Here is a 13,453-nt window from a genome sequence, read left to right on the forward strand (position 1 = left end):
ACATTATATTAATATAGTTGTATGTGTTAAAGATGCACTCAGTTATTTTTCCCCACTAATAAAGTTTTACTCCTAAAGAAATTAATTGTAATTTTGAAACATTTGTATAAAATCATGACCGCTCACATGAGATGAGGACTTTATAAAAGCTGTTTTATTCTACATGGGGCAGGGGTGCTCACATGGGGGCGGCCATTTTAGAATCACATGACCAGCTGAAAAACTACTCGCTTAATCTCAGTAACCATCTTGATATTGGACACTTTCACTTATGTATTAAATGAATCATGGCTGATTATGAATAGTGAATTTCTACAGTGGCATCTGTAACTGAAAACTACTGATTTTGAATGTTGCAGCATCCACACCACTAGGTGTCACTGTAAGTCCAAGATGACACGAGCAAAAAGTTACTGAGTGCACCTTTAAGTACCACCTTACCTGTAGATAACCTGGGTTGATGTTAGATTCTTGGCCAATGTTGATTTTAGTTGGGTGAAACATTGTTTTATAAACAAAACATGTCTTTTTTCTTCTGTTTTTAAAATCCCATTTACTTTGACTAAATTAATAAATCTTTATCAGCATAAAATATATTTAATCACAAAACAAACTTAGTTACTCACTGTATTTATTTGCAAAATATAAAGGATATAAAAAAATGAGGAATCTTAAGAATAAACAGCCAAATGTGGAAAATTAGGTCTTCACACTGGTGCACTGGATGTAAAATAGCAAACAAATTATTGCAAGTTTAACTAAACTAATTAAGCAATATCACGAGTAAGAGTGCGATATGGCCCTACATCAGCATTGCTGTGATTGTTGTCCGTTTCAAGCAGTTTAAAGCTATTTCCTAGCTTTAGTAGTATAGTCGTAAAACGAGCGATCAGAGTGCTGTTGAATGAACAATGACTAAAGTTGACTCACTTCAGTGGCTCATATTACACACAAAAATAGTTTTTTTCACCACCTTCTGGCTAAAATCGGTAATGTCACAAAAATACATTTAAAGAATAGGTCTGCAAGGGCCTTAAACTGAAACCCGACCCGTACCCAAGACAATGTTGCCCGACCCTACCTGGCCCGAACGATAACGTCAGAGTTTAAGCCCAAACCAGACTCGAACCCGAAATCACTCACTATCTAATTTCTTCTCCTAGCAAGTACTGTTGCAATAGTCTATATTTTATGGAAGCATATAGGCAACATTCGTAACAGTACTGAAACAGTAAACATACACAGTTTTAACGAGGTACAGTAGCCACTCAGTACACAAAAGCAGAAGGGAAAAAAGTATTTACTTACCGTTCATGCGCTGAAACTTTGCTTGGTGCACAACAATCTGGACTAATTTGAAACAATGCAACAGTCCCCTCTTTACAGCCTGAACTTGTTTAGATTGTTGAATCTTTGTGACAACTGTGCTAAAAACTAAATCTAAATGCAGCGCAAAGAATGAAACAGAGCGCAGGTGTCAAAACATGCATTTTTGACAATTTGAAGTTCTTTTTAACTTGACACGGTGTTCAAAATATGGCAGTCCTACGCGAGACCCTGAAGAAAAAGCGAGACGCAGAGCAAATGTCAAAGACATTCATCCAGCATGTGTTTAAACAATGGGAAAACAGAACAGATGCGCATAAAAACACGTTCGGTGTGAACAGCCCCTAACTCGTCCATTCACGCGTGTCTGCAAGTGAGAGCGTGTGCAAGTTCAGACATGAACCCGAACCCGGACCAGTTGTAGACCTCTAGTAAAGAGACACTTATAGCTCTAAACACATCTACACTGCTCTTACACTAGCTTAGAACAACACAAGCACCTTGATACACACAGTGAAGCGTCCCAGTGATGATGTACTGAGACATCAGTCCTCATGGAACGTCTCTCGTCCAATCAGATTCGAGGACCAGAACTAACTGTTGTATATTCAAAAGTTATAAACTATAGACCTTGGTCCAGGCTGGTACAGGTTAAAGGCCAACATCTCTTATGTTTTAATGTACTCACGAACTGGGACACTTTATAGGAATAAATATACTAAAAGTTAAAAAATTTAGGGCATTTCATTACACAATTATAAAGGGTGAATGTTTTTACAATTGAACATAAAACAGGGCCTGGGTTGCTCAGCAAGTAAAGACGCTGGCTACCATACCTGGAGTCGCAAGTTCAAATCCAGGGCGTGCTGAGTGACTCCAGTCAGGCTCCTAAGCAACCAACTGGCCCGGTTGCTAGGGAGGGTACAGTCACACTGGGGTAACCTCCTCTTGGTTACTATAATGTGGTTCTCGCTCTCAGTGGGGTGCGTGGCGAGTTGTTCATGGATGCCGTGGAGAATAGCGTGAAGCCTCCACACGCGCTAGGTCTCCACGTTAATGCGCTCAACAAGCCACGTGATAAGATGCGCAGATTGACGGTCTCAGACGCGGAGGAAACCGAGATTCGACCTCAACCACCCGGATTGAGGTGAGTCACTACACCACCACGAGGACTTGGCGTGCATTGGGAATTGGGCATTTCAAATTGGGGAGAAAAAACGAAAAAACTAAAAAACTAAAAATTTACACAAAACATATTTCTAATATGACGTTTAAAGTTTGATCATCAAACTTAGAATACAAGTAGATTTGTAGTGTTTACAGATCCAAGTGAGGCGCAGTATCCGATTCTCTGCAGAACTATTACATTTAAAAAATAAATCTGTCTCATGCGCCCATTAAAAAAAAATCTATAAATCACAATGCCGAACAAATATGATTAAATCAACATTTACTCAAGTAAAATATTTAGCAGATGTGGTAAATTGTCCTTTTGTTGACAGAGATTTTGTCAATTAAGTATGGTATCCAAAAGACATATTGACTCTACAAAAATAATATCATTATGAATATCTGAAGATCAGGGGATCATGCTGCTATAACGTCTTTTATGGGACGTTTAAGAAACGTTATTTGGACATTACCACAACGTTTCTGGAACGTTAGTCGAAGTTTGTCAAGATTGAACTTTACCAACACGTCTTCAAACTGGACTAAAATATAAACATGAGTTTAGCCACAGACAGAAAGTGTAAATAAACCTGTTCTGAAGTGTTTTAGTTGTTTTGTTCACCTCTTGCATATGACCAGTAATCCCAAAAGTATTTACACAAACTTCAGGAAACCAAAAAGTGTTTGTTTGTGCCCGTCTCTCCAATATATATTATCACCTTCATTGAACTCATTTACAGTCAGTCTCTGGATTTAAAGAGCTCATTTAAGCAGAATATTCTCAGATTTCTGTTTGTTTCTCCTGAAATTTATTTTTTAAAGCGTCAGTAACAAAATAAAGAGACATGCGTCGATAAAAACTTATTTTAGAGTCATTAAAACGCCAAAGAGAGAAAAACAACATATACAAATAAATGTGAATCTCTCAAATGATGTTAAACACATTGAACACGTACCGAACTGAGCGCTCAAACTGTAGTAGTGACGTTTTGTATGACAGCGTGTATCTTCTTCTTCTCCTTCTGTTTAATGGCGGGAGGCAACTAACGTTTAAGTTGCATTACAGCCACCTTAAATGCCGGAGTGTGGGTCAGAGTGCCGTATTTCCATTAATACTATTGAGAAGGAGAGGAGAAACCCCCCACTAATATCTCTTCATTAATCCAGTTTCTTTAAAAAGAAAATCAAATAAAGCTTTATACTTCCCATCTTCAATATTAAATAAATTCTTAAGGTTTAATACACTCATGCCACATTTCTTTAATTCCTCCTTTATCTTTTTGCTATGCATTTCATATTTTTGACAGCGACAGATGAAATGTGCTACTGATCCACACTCACACAGACCTGATGGATGTTTCCCTATTAAATGCATTGTTTTATTTAACCCTGTGTGTGTCCTAACCTCCAGGGGCGCCTGCAGGATTTAATCTGAGGGTACGCACAGAAATCTGCCTAATAAACCTTATATCTATGGGGGTCCGGGGGAATGCTCCCCTGTGAGATTTTTTGTGTGCAAAAAAACACCAAAGTGTTCAATTCTGGTGACTTTGACATAAGCATTTATTTATTTTCTCAAGTATGAGTAGCATTCATGTAACTACTGGCTAAAGCATTTCTTCCAGTAACCGTTCAGACAGACGCATTTCGCGCTAAAAAATCAAAACGCGCCAGAACGAATAAAGCAAGTGTCTTAAGACGCGTTTTTATCAGTAGTTTTTTTTTTTTTTTTACTTGACACGGCGTCTAAAAATGCAACGCTCCTGTGAGAGATGCTAAAACACGGTGAAACGTGACGCAATTGTCAAAAGACACGTTTCTAGCGAATGTTTACATGGATAACGACTGAAAAACAGCGCGAACGGATGCAAAAACACATTCAGTTTGAACAGCCCCTTGTTCACACGACACAGCACTAGCTGAAGTTTCTCAAATTTACCTCTCAAAAAGACAGACTTTTGTTTCAGTTGACTGTAGGTAAATTTACACTGTATCCAGCGCTGTATTCGTAAATATCCCGATACTGTTTTACTGTGTGAGCAACCGCTCAAATGATTCAGTGAGAGAGTGCTCTGAACGAATTGCACTGAATCACGAATCGATTCAGACCGTTTTGCAAGCCCGTTTCGCCAATTCACTGAAAAGAACTGACCCAAAAGAATTATTCATTCACAAATTGGGCATTGCTAGTTCTTTTAAACAGCCAACAGAAATACGGGACACATTTCATGATTGGTGAAATATTCTGAGAGTAAATATTTCTCAGGTCAGTCGGAGAGATGAGCTCAACCTTGATATGGTAGCTTGCTCTCTGGAGTTTCTTCCTATTGTTTCCATTCTTCCCACTTTTTGCTTTATTTTATATAGATGACGTCCTTTGTATCCTTCATCCCATTGCTTTTCATGATATTACTCCATATTACTGCTTTAGCTTCCGCATTACTTAAAGCTACCTCCATAATTCTACCCTGCTTCAAAGCCTGTTTAGCCAGCGAGTCCGCCATCTCATTCCCCTCAATGCCCCTATGAGCTGGAATCCACATAAACCTGACTCCTGTTTCTCTATGATGTAATCTGAACACAGTTTCATATACTTCATAGAGTATATCAGGCCTGTTTTGGGATGACATAGACTGCAGTGGTATCAGTGCTGATAATGAATCTGAACATAATGTGACCTTTTTTTAGTTTATTTTGTTCTACCCACTGTAATGCCATTAAAATAGCTAACATCTCAACTATACAGTTAAATGATCCGATGGTCTTTCCTTAATACTTATATTTAGATCTGGAATAACAAAAGCCAAACCAGTATTTCCATTCTTAGGCCCCTTTGATCCTTCTGTGTATATTGGAATAAATGAATTATGCATTGTCCTTAGTCTTTCATCAACTATATCTGCCCAATTTCCTTTTCTTTTAAGACTCTTTATTTCCTCTTGCATGTAAAAATCTAAGTACAATGGGGGAAATAACCATGGCGGAGTCACTGGTTAAGGAACTGCGGAACTGAGCCTTTTCTCATGTAATCCCATTTCTTTTGCCATTTTATTTGCTGTCCAAACAAAGTATTCTCTCTTTGCTTTCTCACTTTCCCAACATGGGCTTAGAGCATTAACACTAGTATGTTTTCCTTCTTTGTGCCGTTTTAGGTTTGCCCAGTAATTCATCATCATCTGCTTGTATCTTAGGTTCAGTGGTAGTTCTAACATCTCCACTTGGATAGCAACAGCTGGATAAGTCTTAATAGCCCCACAGTTTATTCTCATTGCTTGAGTTTGTATCACTTCCAGCTTCGTTAGCAATGTTTTTGCTGCTGATCTGTATACTACACTTCCATAATCTATCACTGGTCTTATTAAAGCAACATAAATATCTCTCAAAGCTCTTTTACTTGCTCCCCATTCAGACACTGTCAGACATCTCATTATGTTTAAAATCATCTTGCATTTTTTTCTCTATCTTCCTTATATGATCCAAGTCAGCTTTGTATCATATAAACCCCCCAGAAATCGAAAAGTGTTTTCCTGCTCTGTTTCCCATACAACATTATCCTAGCCTCCCTAATCTTCTTCCTGGTAAATACCACCACCTTTGTCTTTTCTATTGAAAAAAACTTAAAACCCCATAAGTATGACCATTTCCCAACCATCCTAATTGCTTCTTGTATTTTCCCTTGTATTAATGTTAAATTCTTCTCCTTTTTCCACAATGCTCCATCATCAGTAAACAATGATTTTCCAATATTACAACTTATTTCAGAGAACACATTTTTTTTTCTCCCCAATGCGCTCCCCAAGTCCTTGTGGTGGTGTAGTGACTCGCCTCAATCCGGGTGGTGGAGGACGAATCTCAGTTGCCTCCGCGTCCGAGACTGTCAATCTGCGCATCTTATTACGTGGCTTGTTGAGTGCCTTACCGCAGAGATGTAGCGTAGGCCCACACTATTCTCCACAGCATCCACACACAACTCACCACATGCCCCACTGAGAGCAAGAACCACATTATAGCGACCACAAGGAGGTTAACCCATGTGATTCCCTAGCAACCAGGCCAATTTGGTTGCTTAGGAGACCTGGCTTGAGTCCTGGAGGTCGCACAAGGTTTAAGTCAATTTACAAGCTTATTTAAAATTACATTGATATATCCTGAAATACAAGTATTATTAAAAATACAACCTCTCTCTATTAGTCGTTTATGTTCATTAATATATCACATTAAATCATATTGGCATTTATTGCCACAATTGAATAAACTATTAACATTATCAGAAGGTGAAAATTAACATACTATCATTGTTAGGCTTTTATTTGTACACACTGGATCAAAACTAAATCAGGCCTACATCTGATTAATCAGCCCTGTTGTTTTACTTTAAAATACTTTAAACTATTTTACAACATTATACAGGAAAATAAAGTGACAGGTTTTCCACTGACATAAATATTTCTATGATTTAGAAGCTCTTTTATGCTCCCAACTGTGTCTGGGAAACCACATTTAAAAGAAAAGTTCAGACAAAAAGGAAAAGTCTGTCATAAATTACTTACCCTCATTTCGTTCCAAAATCTGTATGATTTTCTCTTCTGCTGAACACAAAAGGCAAACTTTTATCACTGTGATGCATCTACATAAAATTAGTTAAAAGGGAGTCTGTCAAACTCCAAAATGAATAAAAAGTAAAAGTCATATTTATTTGTATAGCGCTTTTCACAACACATATAGTTTCAAAGCAGCTTTACAGAAATGATGCTATAGCTAAATAAGATGCTATTGAAGTCCTCATTGTGTGGTTCAACGAATAATGAGATTAAAAAGCATTCTACAGATTTTATAATGTTGGTTAAAAAAATGTATTGGAATTTATCAAATACATAATTAATTTGTTAACAAACTACAATAGTTACCAAATACTAAATACACATTAGCAAAGATTAATAAATGCTGTGAAATACATTGTTCAAATTTGTTCATGACACCTACTATGTTAACAAATACAACATTATTGTAAAGTGTTACTACTTTTCTTTTTTTTTAAAACTAATTAATAAAACTGGCCTTAAAATGAAACCCGACCCGTTTCAGAGAACATGTGGCCTGACCCTACCTGGCCCGAACTATACCGTCAGATTATAAGCCTGAACCCGACACCGCTCACTATGTTTAGAATTTCTTCTCCTATCAAATATTGTTGCAATAGTCTCTTTTTTATGTAAGCATATAGGCAACATTCGTAACAGTACTGAAACAGTAAACACACAGTTTTAACACGGCACAGTAGCCCCTCAGCACACTAGAGCAGAAGGGGAAACAAAGCATTGACTTACCGTTTATGCGCTGAAACTTTGCTTGGTGCACAACAATCTGGAATAATTTGAAACAATGCAACAGTCCCCTCTTTACAGCCTGAACTTGTTCAGAACGTTGATTCTTTGTGACACCTGCACTAAACAAAATCTAGATCCAGTACAGAGAACGAAACAGAGCGTTTTTGACAATTTGAAATACTTTTTTAATTTGACACGGTGTTTAAAAAGCACCGGTCCTTGTTTGGTGGGAACGGGCCCCTAACTTGTCCATTTACACGTTTGTGAGTGAGAGCATGTGCATGAAACAAGTTCGGTAGGCCTGTTTATTTTTTCATTAATTACAAATCCGAACACAGAATACTTTTGACAGACATCTAAATTGAATAAACATTAAATTAACCTTCAATACAAGTTAAGTTCATTTGGCAGCATTTGTAGTATAATACCGATTACCACAAAAATTTATTTTGACTCATATAAATTTTATTTAAAATACGCAAAAATCTGGGTTACACTGAGGCACTTACGATGGAAGACAATGGGGGCCAATTTTTTTATGTTAAAATACTCAGTTTCAAAACTTTAGTCACAAGACATTAAAATCGTTACCACGCATAGTGTTAGAGTGATAAAATTGCATACTACCCTTTTCTGTGTAAAGTTATAGCCAATTTTACATCTTTGTTGCCATCAGAATCAGAATGAGCTTTATTGACAAGTGTTCTCACATACACAAGGATTTTTTTGGTGATAGGAGAAGCAATAAACAAGTGCACACAGAATATAAAACAAGGTAAGAGAATAAATAGACATACAAATAAGACATTTGACAAAATGGCATATATACATGTGCAAGTGGTAATGTATATACTAGGTAGGTGTGTGTACAGTTATTGAATTAAACATGAGATTTGTATTTACATTACTGCACTATGTGGGAGTCCTGAGGCAGTTTAATTGTTCATGTGGAAAATAGCCTGAGGGTAAAAACTGTTCTTGTTCCTGGATGTCCTGGCGCTCAGTGCTCTGTAGCGCTGGCCAGAGGGCAACAATAATCCTCTTTAGTCATAGGACAGACTTATTGACGGCCGAGTAGAACTGTGTCAGCAGCTCCTGTGGCAGGTTGAACTTCCTCAGCTAGCGAAGGAATTACAACCTCTGCTAAGCCTTCTTCACAATGGAGTCTATGTGGGTGTCCCACTTCAGGTCCTGAGAGATGGTAGAGCCCAGGAACCTGAATGACTCCACTGCTGCCACAGTGCTGTTCAGGATGGTGAGGGGGTGGGAGTGCGGTGGGATTTCTCCTGAAGTCCACTATCATCTCCACTGTTTTGAATGTGTTCAGCTGAAGGTTGTTGTGACCGCACCAGACAGCCAGCTGTTCAACTTCCCATCTGTATGCAGACTCGTCACGGTCGCGGATGAGGCAGATGACCGTGGTGTCATCTGCAAACTTCAGGAGCTTGACAGTGGGGTCTTTTGCAGTGCAGTCATTCGTGTACAGGGAGAAGAGCAGTGGAGAGAGAACCCATCCCTGAGGAGCACCAGTGCTAATAGTGAGGTTCCCGAATATGAGTATCCCCAGTCTCACTAGCTGCTGCCTGTCAGAAAGCTGTTGATCCATCGACAGATTGGGGTGGGCACGGACAGTTGGGTCAGTTTGGTTGAGGGAAGATCAGGCATGATGGTATTGAAGACTGAACTGAAGTCCACAAATAGCATCCTTGCATAAGTCCCAGGTCTGTCGAGGTGTTGCAGGATATAATGCAGTCCCATATTGACAGCATCATCCACAGACCTGTTCGCTCGGTAAGCAAACTGAAGGGGGTCCATGATGATGTCAACAAAACTTAAAATCCTAAATTGACTGTAAAAATTACGATTTAAGCAACTTTACAGCTCAAATAATACATGAATTTTAGGAGAAGAATTAAAGCATGTGCTTTTATAAAATTATAAGCTTCACATTTCTGCTTTTAAACCCTCCAAAAATTGAAGTGCCTCACTGTAACCTCCATTTTTGCTTTTAAATTTTTTTGAAGGAGGGACGAGTCAAATCATTTTTGTGGTAATCAACATTATACCAAAAATGCTGTCGATTGAGCTTAACTGGTATTGAAGCTGGAACATCCCTTTAACTAGGCTAACATTAGATCAATTTCTTACCACTGAAGCGAACAGTTTAGCATATCCATCTGCTTCATTTTTAGTCAATAAACAAAAAAACGTATCGGTTACACTTATACGTCATGTTCTTTTTGTACATAGGAGTCAGATCTTTACCAAATCAATATAACTAATCTCCAGAAGTTGCCTTTGCTATGTTTCACCCGTTTCACTTGAATATCAAAATCCACAAAAAGGAGAGAATTTTTCCTTTTTGGCTCCTAAAATATGGAATAGCCTTCCTAGCATTGTTCAGGACTCAGACACATTCTCTCAGTTTAAGTGTAGACTAAAGACTTATCTATTCAGCCAGGCATGCACCTAATTTATCCATCAACTCATAGTTATGCTGGATTAGTCAGTTCTGCTGGAACCAGAAACACTTCTCATATTCTATAACTCCGCTTTAAAAGTAAAACCGCTATGTGTCCCTAAATGATGACTACTAACTGCAGCCTGTGCCAACCAGAAAACGAGGGGTGCTTCGATGATCACTGACTGCATCACTTCAGTCTTCTACAATGGACACAGAGGATGGACTGCTGCCAACTCCCAACCGTAAGACATGGGATACTTCACTGTCTATCGCAAAATAAAACAATTTTTAAGGCATGATTTTTCAATCTCATTATTTATTTGAACCGCACAATGAGGACTTTAAGACATCACAGCATAATTTTCTGTAAAGCTACTTTGAAACGATGTGTGTTTTGAAAAGCCCTATACAATTGCATATGACTTAACTTGGCATGTGCACCTAATTAGCTCAAGAGGGGAATAATAATTAATTTTTTGAATATTGAAAGACTGAATGTTTACGACTGATCAACTTGTTCAGAGTCATAAATTGAGGTGAACATATTTAGTTATTCTAGGGGATATTACTCTCGTGGTCTCTGACAATAATATCTCATATATAGAGAAAACACTGTCTTATTGCCAAAGTAACAAGGTACTTGGCAGTTTACTGACCTAGTCATGAGCACTGAACCATAGAACAACTTCATTTTGAATACAGAGACAAGACTTTATTACTATTCTACAAGTGCTACAAAGAAACTAATCTAACACACACAGACACACATAAGTTAGTAGTGCATAAAGAAAAGTGTTCAGCCAAGATTCATACCTGTTTCCACGTGGTATTGCCATTCCTTATACCAGGTGGAAACAGGTCATTAATATAATGTTTAACAAGACCAAACTTTACCACTAAAGGTGACTTTAGCAAATGACTCCTCTTAGAAGATGGTGCTCTTTTGGAATAAATTCCATCTTTGGGATTATCTGAATTTTTAACTATTTACTTGAAGCATTGGATCTGAAGATTGAATTCTCTCTGTGATTACTTTGGGCAACAACTTTTCATATGAGTAAATACATAACTTGCTGCAGTGAAACTCCTCCCACATGAAGAGCAGTGGTATGGTTTCTCTCCAGTATGAATTCTCTCGTGTTTTTTCAGGTTTTGTGACACACTGAAACTCTTTTCACATTGTGAGCACTTGTATGGTTTCTCCCCAGTATGAATTCTCTCGTGTGTTTTCAGAGTTTGTGACTGAGTGAAACTCTTTTCACAGTGTGAGCACTTATATGGTTTCTCTCCAGTATGGATTCTCTCGTGTTTTTTCAGATTTTGTGACACACTGAAACTCTTTTCACAGTGTGAGCACTTGTATGGTTTCTCTCCAGTATGAATTCTCTCATGTGTTTTCAGGGTTTGTGACTGAGTGAAATTTGTTCCACAGTGTGAGCACTTGTAAGGTTTTTCTCCAGTGTGAATTCTTTGGTGCTGTTTCAAGTTGTTATCTGTAATAAAGGTCTTCCCACATTCAAAGCACACATGAGCTCCCACACCCGTATGTATTTTCTGATGCTCTTTTAAACAGAACAGGCTTGTAAAAATATTTCCACAAAAAGAACACTTGTAAGGCTTCTCTTCTGTGTGAGTTTGCAGATGTCGTTTTAGGACTGATTCTCCAACAAATGTTTTACCACAATGATCACATTTAAATGGCCTTTTACCTGAATGGCAGCGGAGATGATTTGTGAGACTAGCTGCACATGCAAAACTCTTTCCACACTGCTGGCACGTGTAAGGCTTCTCTCCAGTATGAACTCTCATGTGTATATTAAGACTGCTTTTACATGTGAAACATTTTCCACACTGAGAGCAGGTAAAAGATTTCTTGGCTGCTCTTCGAGGCTTTTTTAGTGAGAAAATCTTTTTAGTCTTTGAGCAACTCAAAGATTTTTCTCCAGTTGTGAAATCATATTTCTTCTCCGCTTCATTCAGTACTTCACGTTCCTCTTTCACTTTAATCAGCTCTGCAATGAACACAGTAAATTGACAAAAATAATCAATTTAACAGTAATAAATGTAAAAGAAATCAAACCCCAATATAATGGCAGAACAAAAAACAAACTAATTTATTTTTGCTGTGCAAAAGTTAGCAATTTGGTACAACATTTTCATACATGTGAGAACTCAGCTTTCATATAATTTGTAGTGTATTATGAGTATGGTATTTACTAGTCAGAAAGTAATAAATGAAGACACAATTAACAAATGTATAAAATATGTAGGAATGCACAATATTACTGGCAGCCAATATATTATTAGCAGATAACCAGGAAAATCTAAATATTATTATCGTGCCGATAATGGAATTACCGCTGATATTACACAGATAATTTGACTGCGGCTTCTTTCCTTCAGGCAGAGACTCAGACAGCCACAAGCGACAGTGCATGTGTGCACACGAGTGAGAGCCATGCTCATGTCACTCTGTGAGGAATATTTCAACATCTCTGCACCTTGTTACGTTTTTTTGGGTCTGGTTTTAGTCATCTGTTTTAAGAAACGACATGCCATTTACCATATTCTGTTTGCTTCATGAGGCAATAAACGAAAATGCAACAAAAACATGTACTGTATGTATAGGGGTGGGCGATATGACCAAAATCTTATATCATGATATCACTAATTTTATATCAAGATAACAATATACATCAAGAAATAGTATCATTTAAAAAAAAAATGTATATATTAAACAAACATATTGTAATGCCTATTTTTGAAAAATCCATCCGACAATGTGTACTGCATGTGTTACGTGAATAGAATGAGATACAGACGATAATCCAATGTGTATACCAGATGCCAAATTTCTACCGGTTGGTATATCGCCCACCCCTATGTATGTATGTTACTTGGGGGCAATCGTTTTCGCTTATTACTACATGAAACATAAACAGAATATGGGAAAGAGCACACTGTTACTTACATCACAGCACTGTAATTAAAACAAATCCAAACGGTACGTTAATCTTGAAATAATTCTCACCAAGTGTCTCGAGATGGCTAAAACACTAGTTTGTGAGTGAAACTAATGTGCTTGTTGTATTTTACGAGTTGAGACTTTTCTAACATTATTATGACTCATGACTATTCGATCTGTATGATGCCATCTATTCCTGTT

General features: G+C 37.7%; 1 protein-coding gene across 2 annotated transcripts in view; it reads right to left on the reverse strand.

The window, feature by feature from the left end:
* LOC127418567 (zinc finger protein 501-like) overlaps nucleotides 1-13,453 on the reverse strand; it is a 240,533-nt gene that overhangs the window by 186,221 nt on the left and 40,859 nt on the right. The window contains exon 1 of one of the 2 annotated variants that reach the window (XM_051659165.1): nucleotides 3,453-3,470. The exons of the other annotated variant lie outside the window; for it this stretch is intronic. The gene's annotated coding sequence lies outside the window, so the exon portion shown is untranslated. Of the gene's footprint in view, nucleotides 1-3,452; nucleotides 3,471-13,453 lie in introns of those variants that run through there. 2 annotated transcript variants of the gene reach the window in all.

Source organism: Myxocyprinus asiaticus, chromosome 28, assembly GCF_019703515.2.
Source record: "Myxocyprinus asiaticus isolate MX2 ecotype Aquarium Trade chromosome 28, UBuf_Myxa_2, whole genome shotgun sequence".
Taxonomy (NCBI): domain Eukaryota; kingdom Metazoa; phylum Chordata; class Actinopteri; order Cypriniformes; family Catostomidae; genus Myxocyprinus; species Myxocyprinus asiaticus.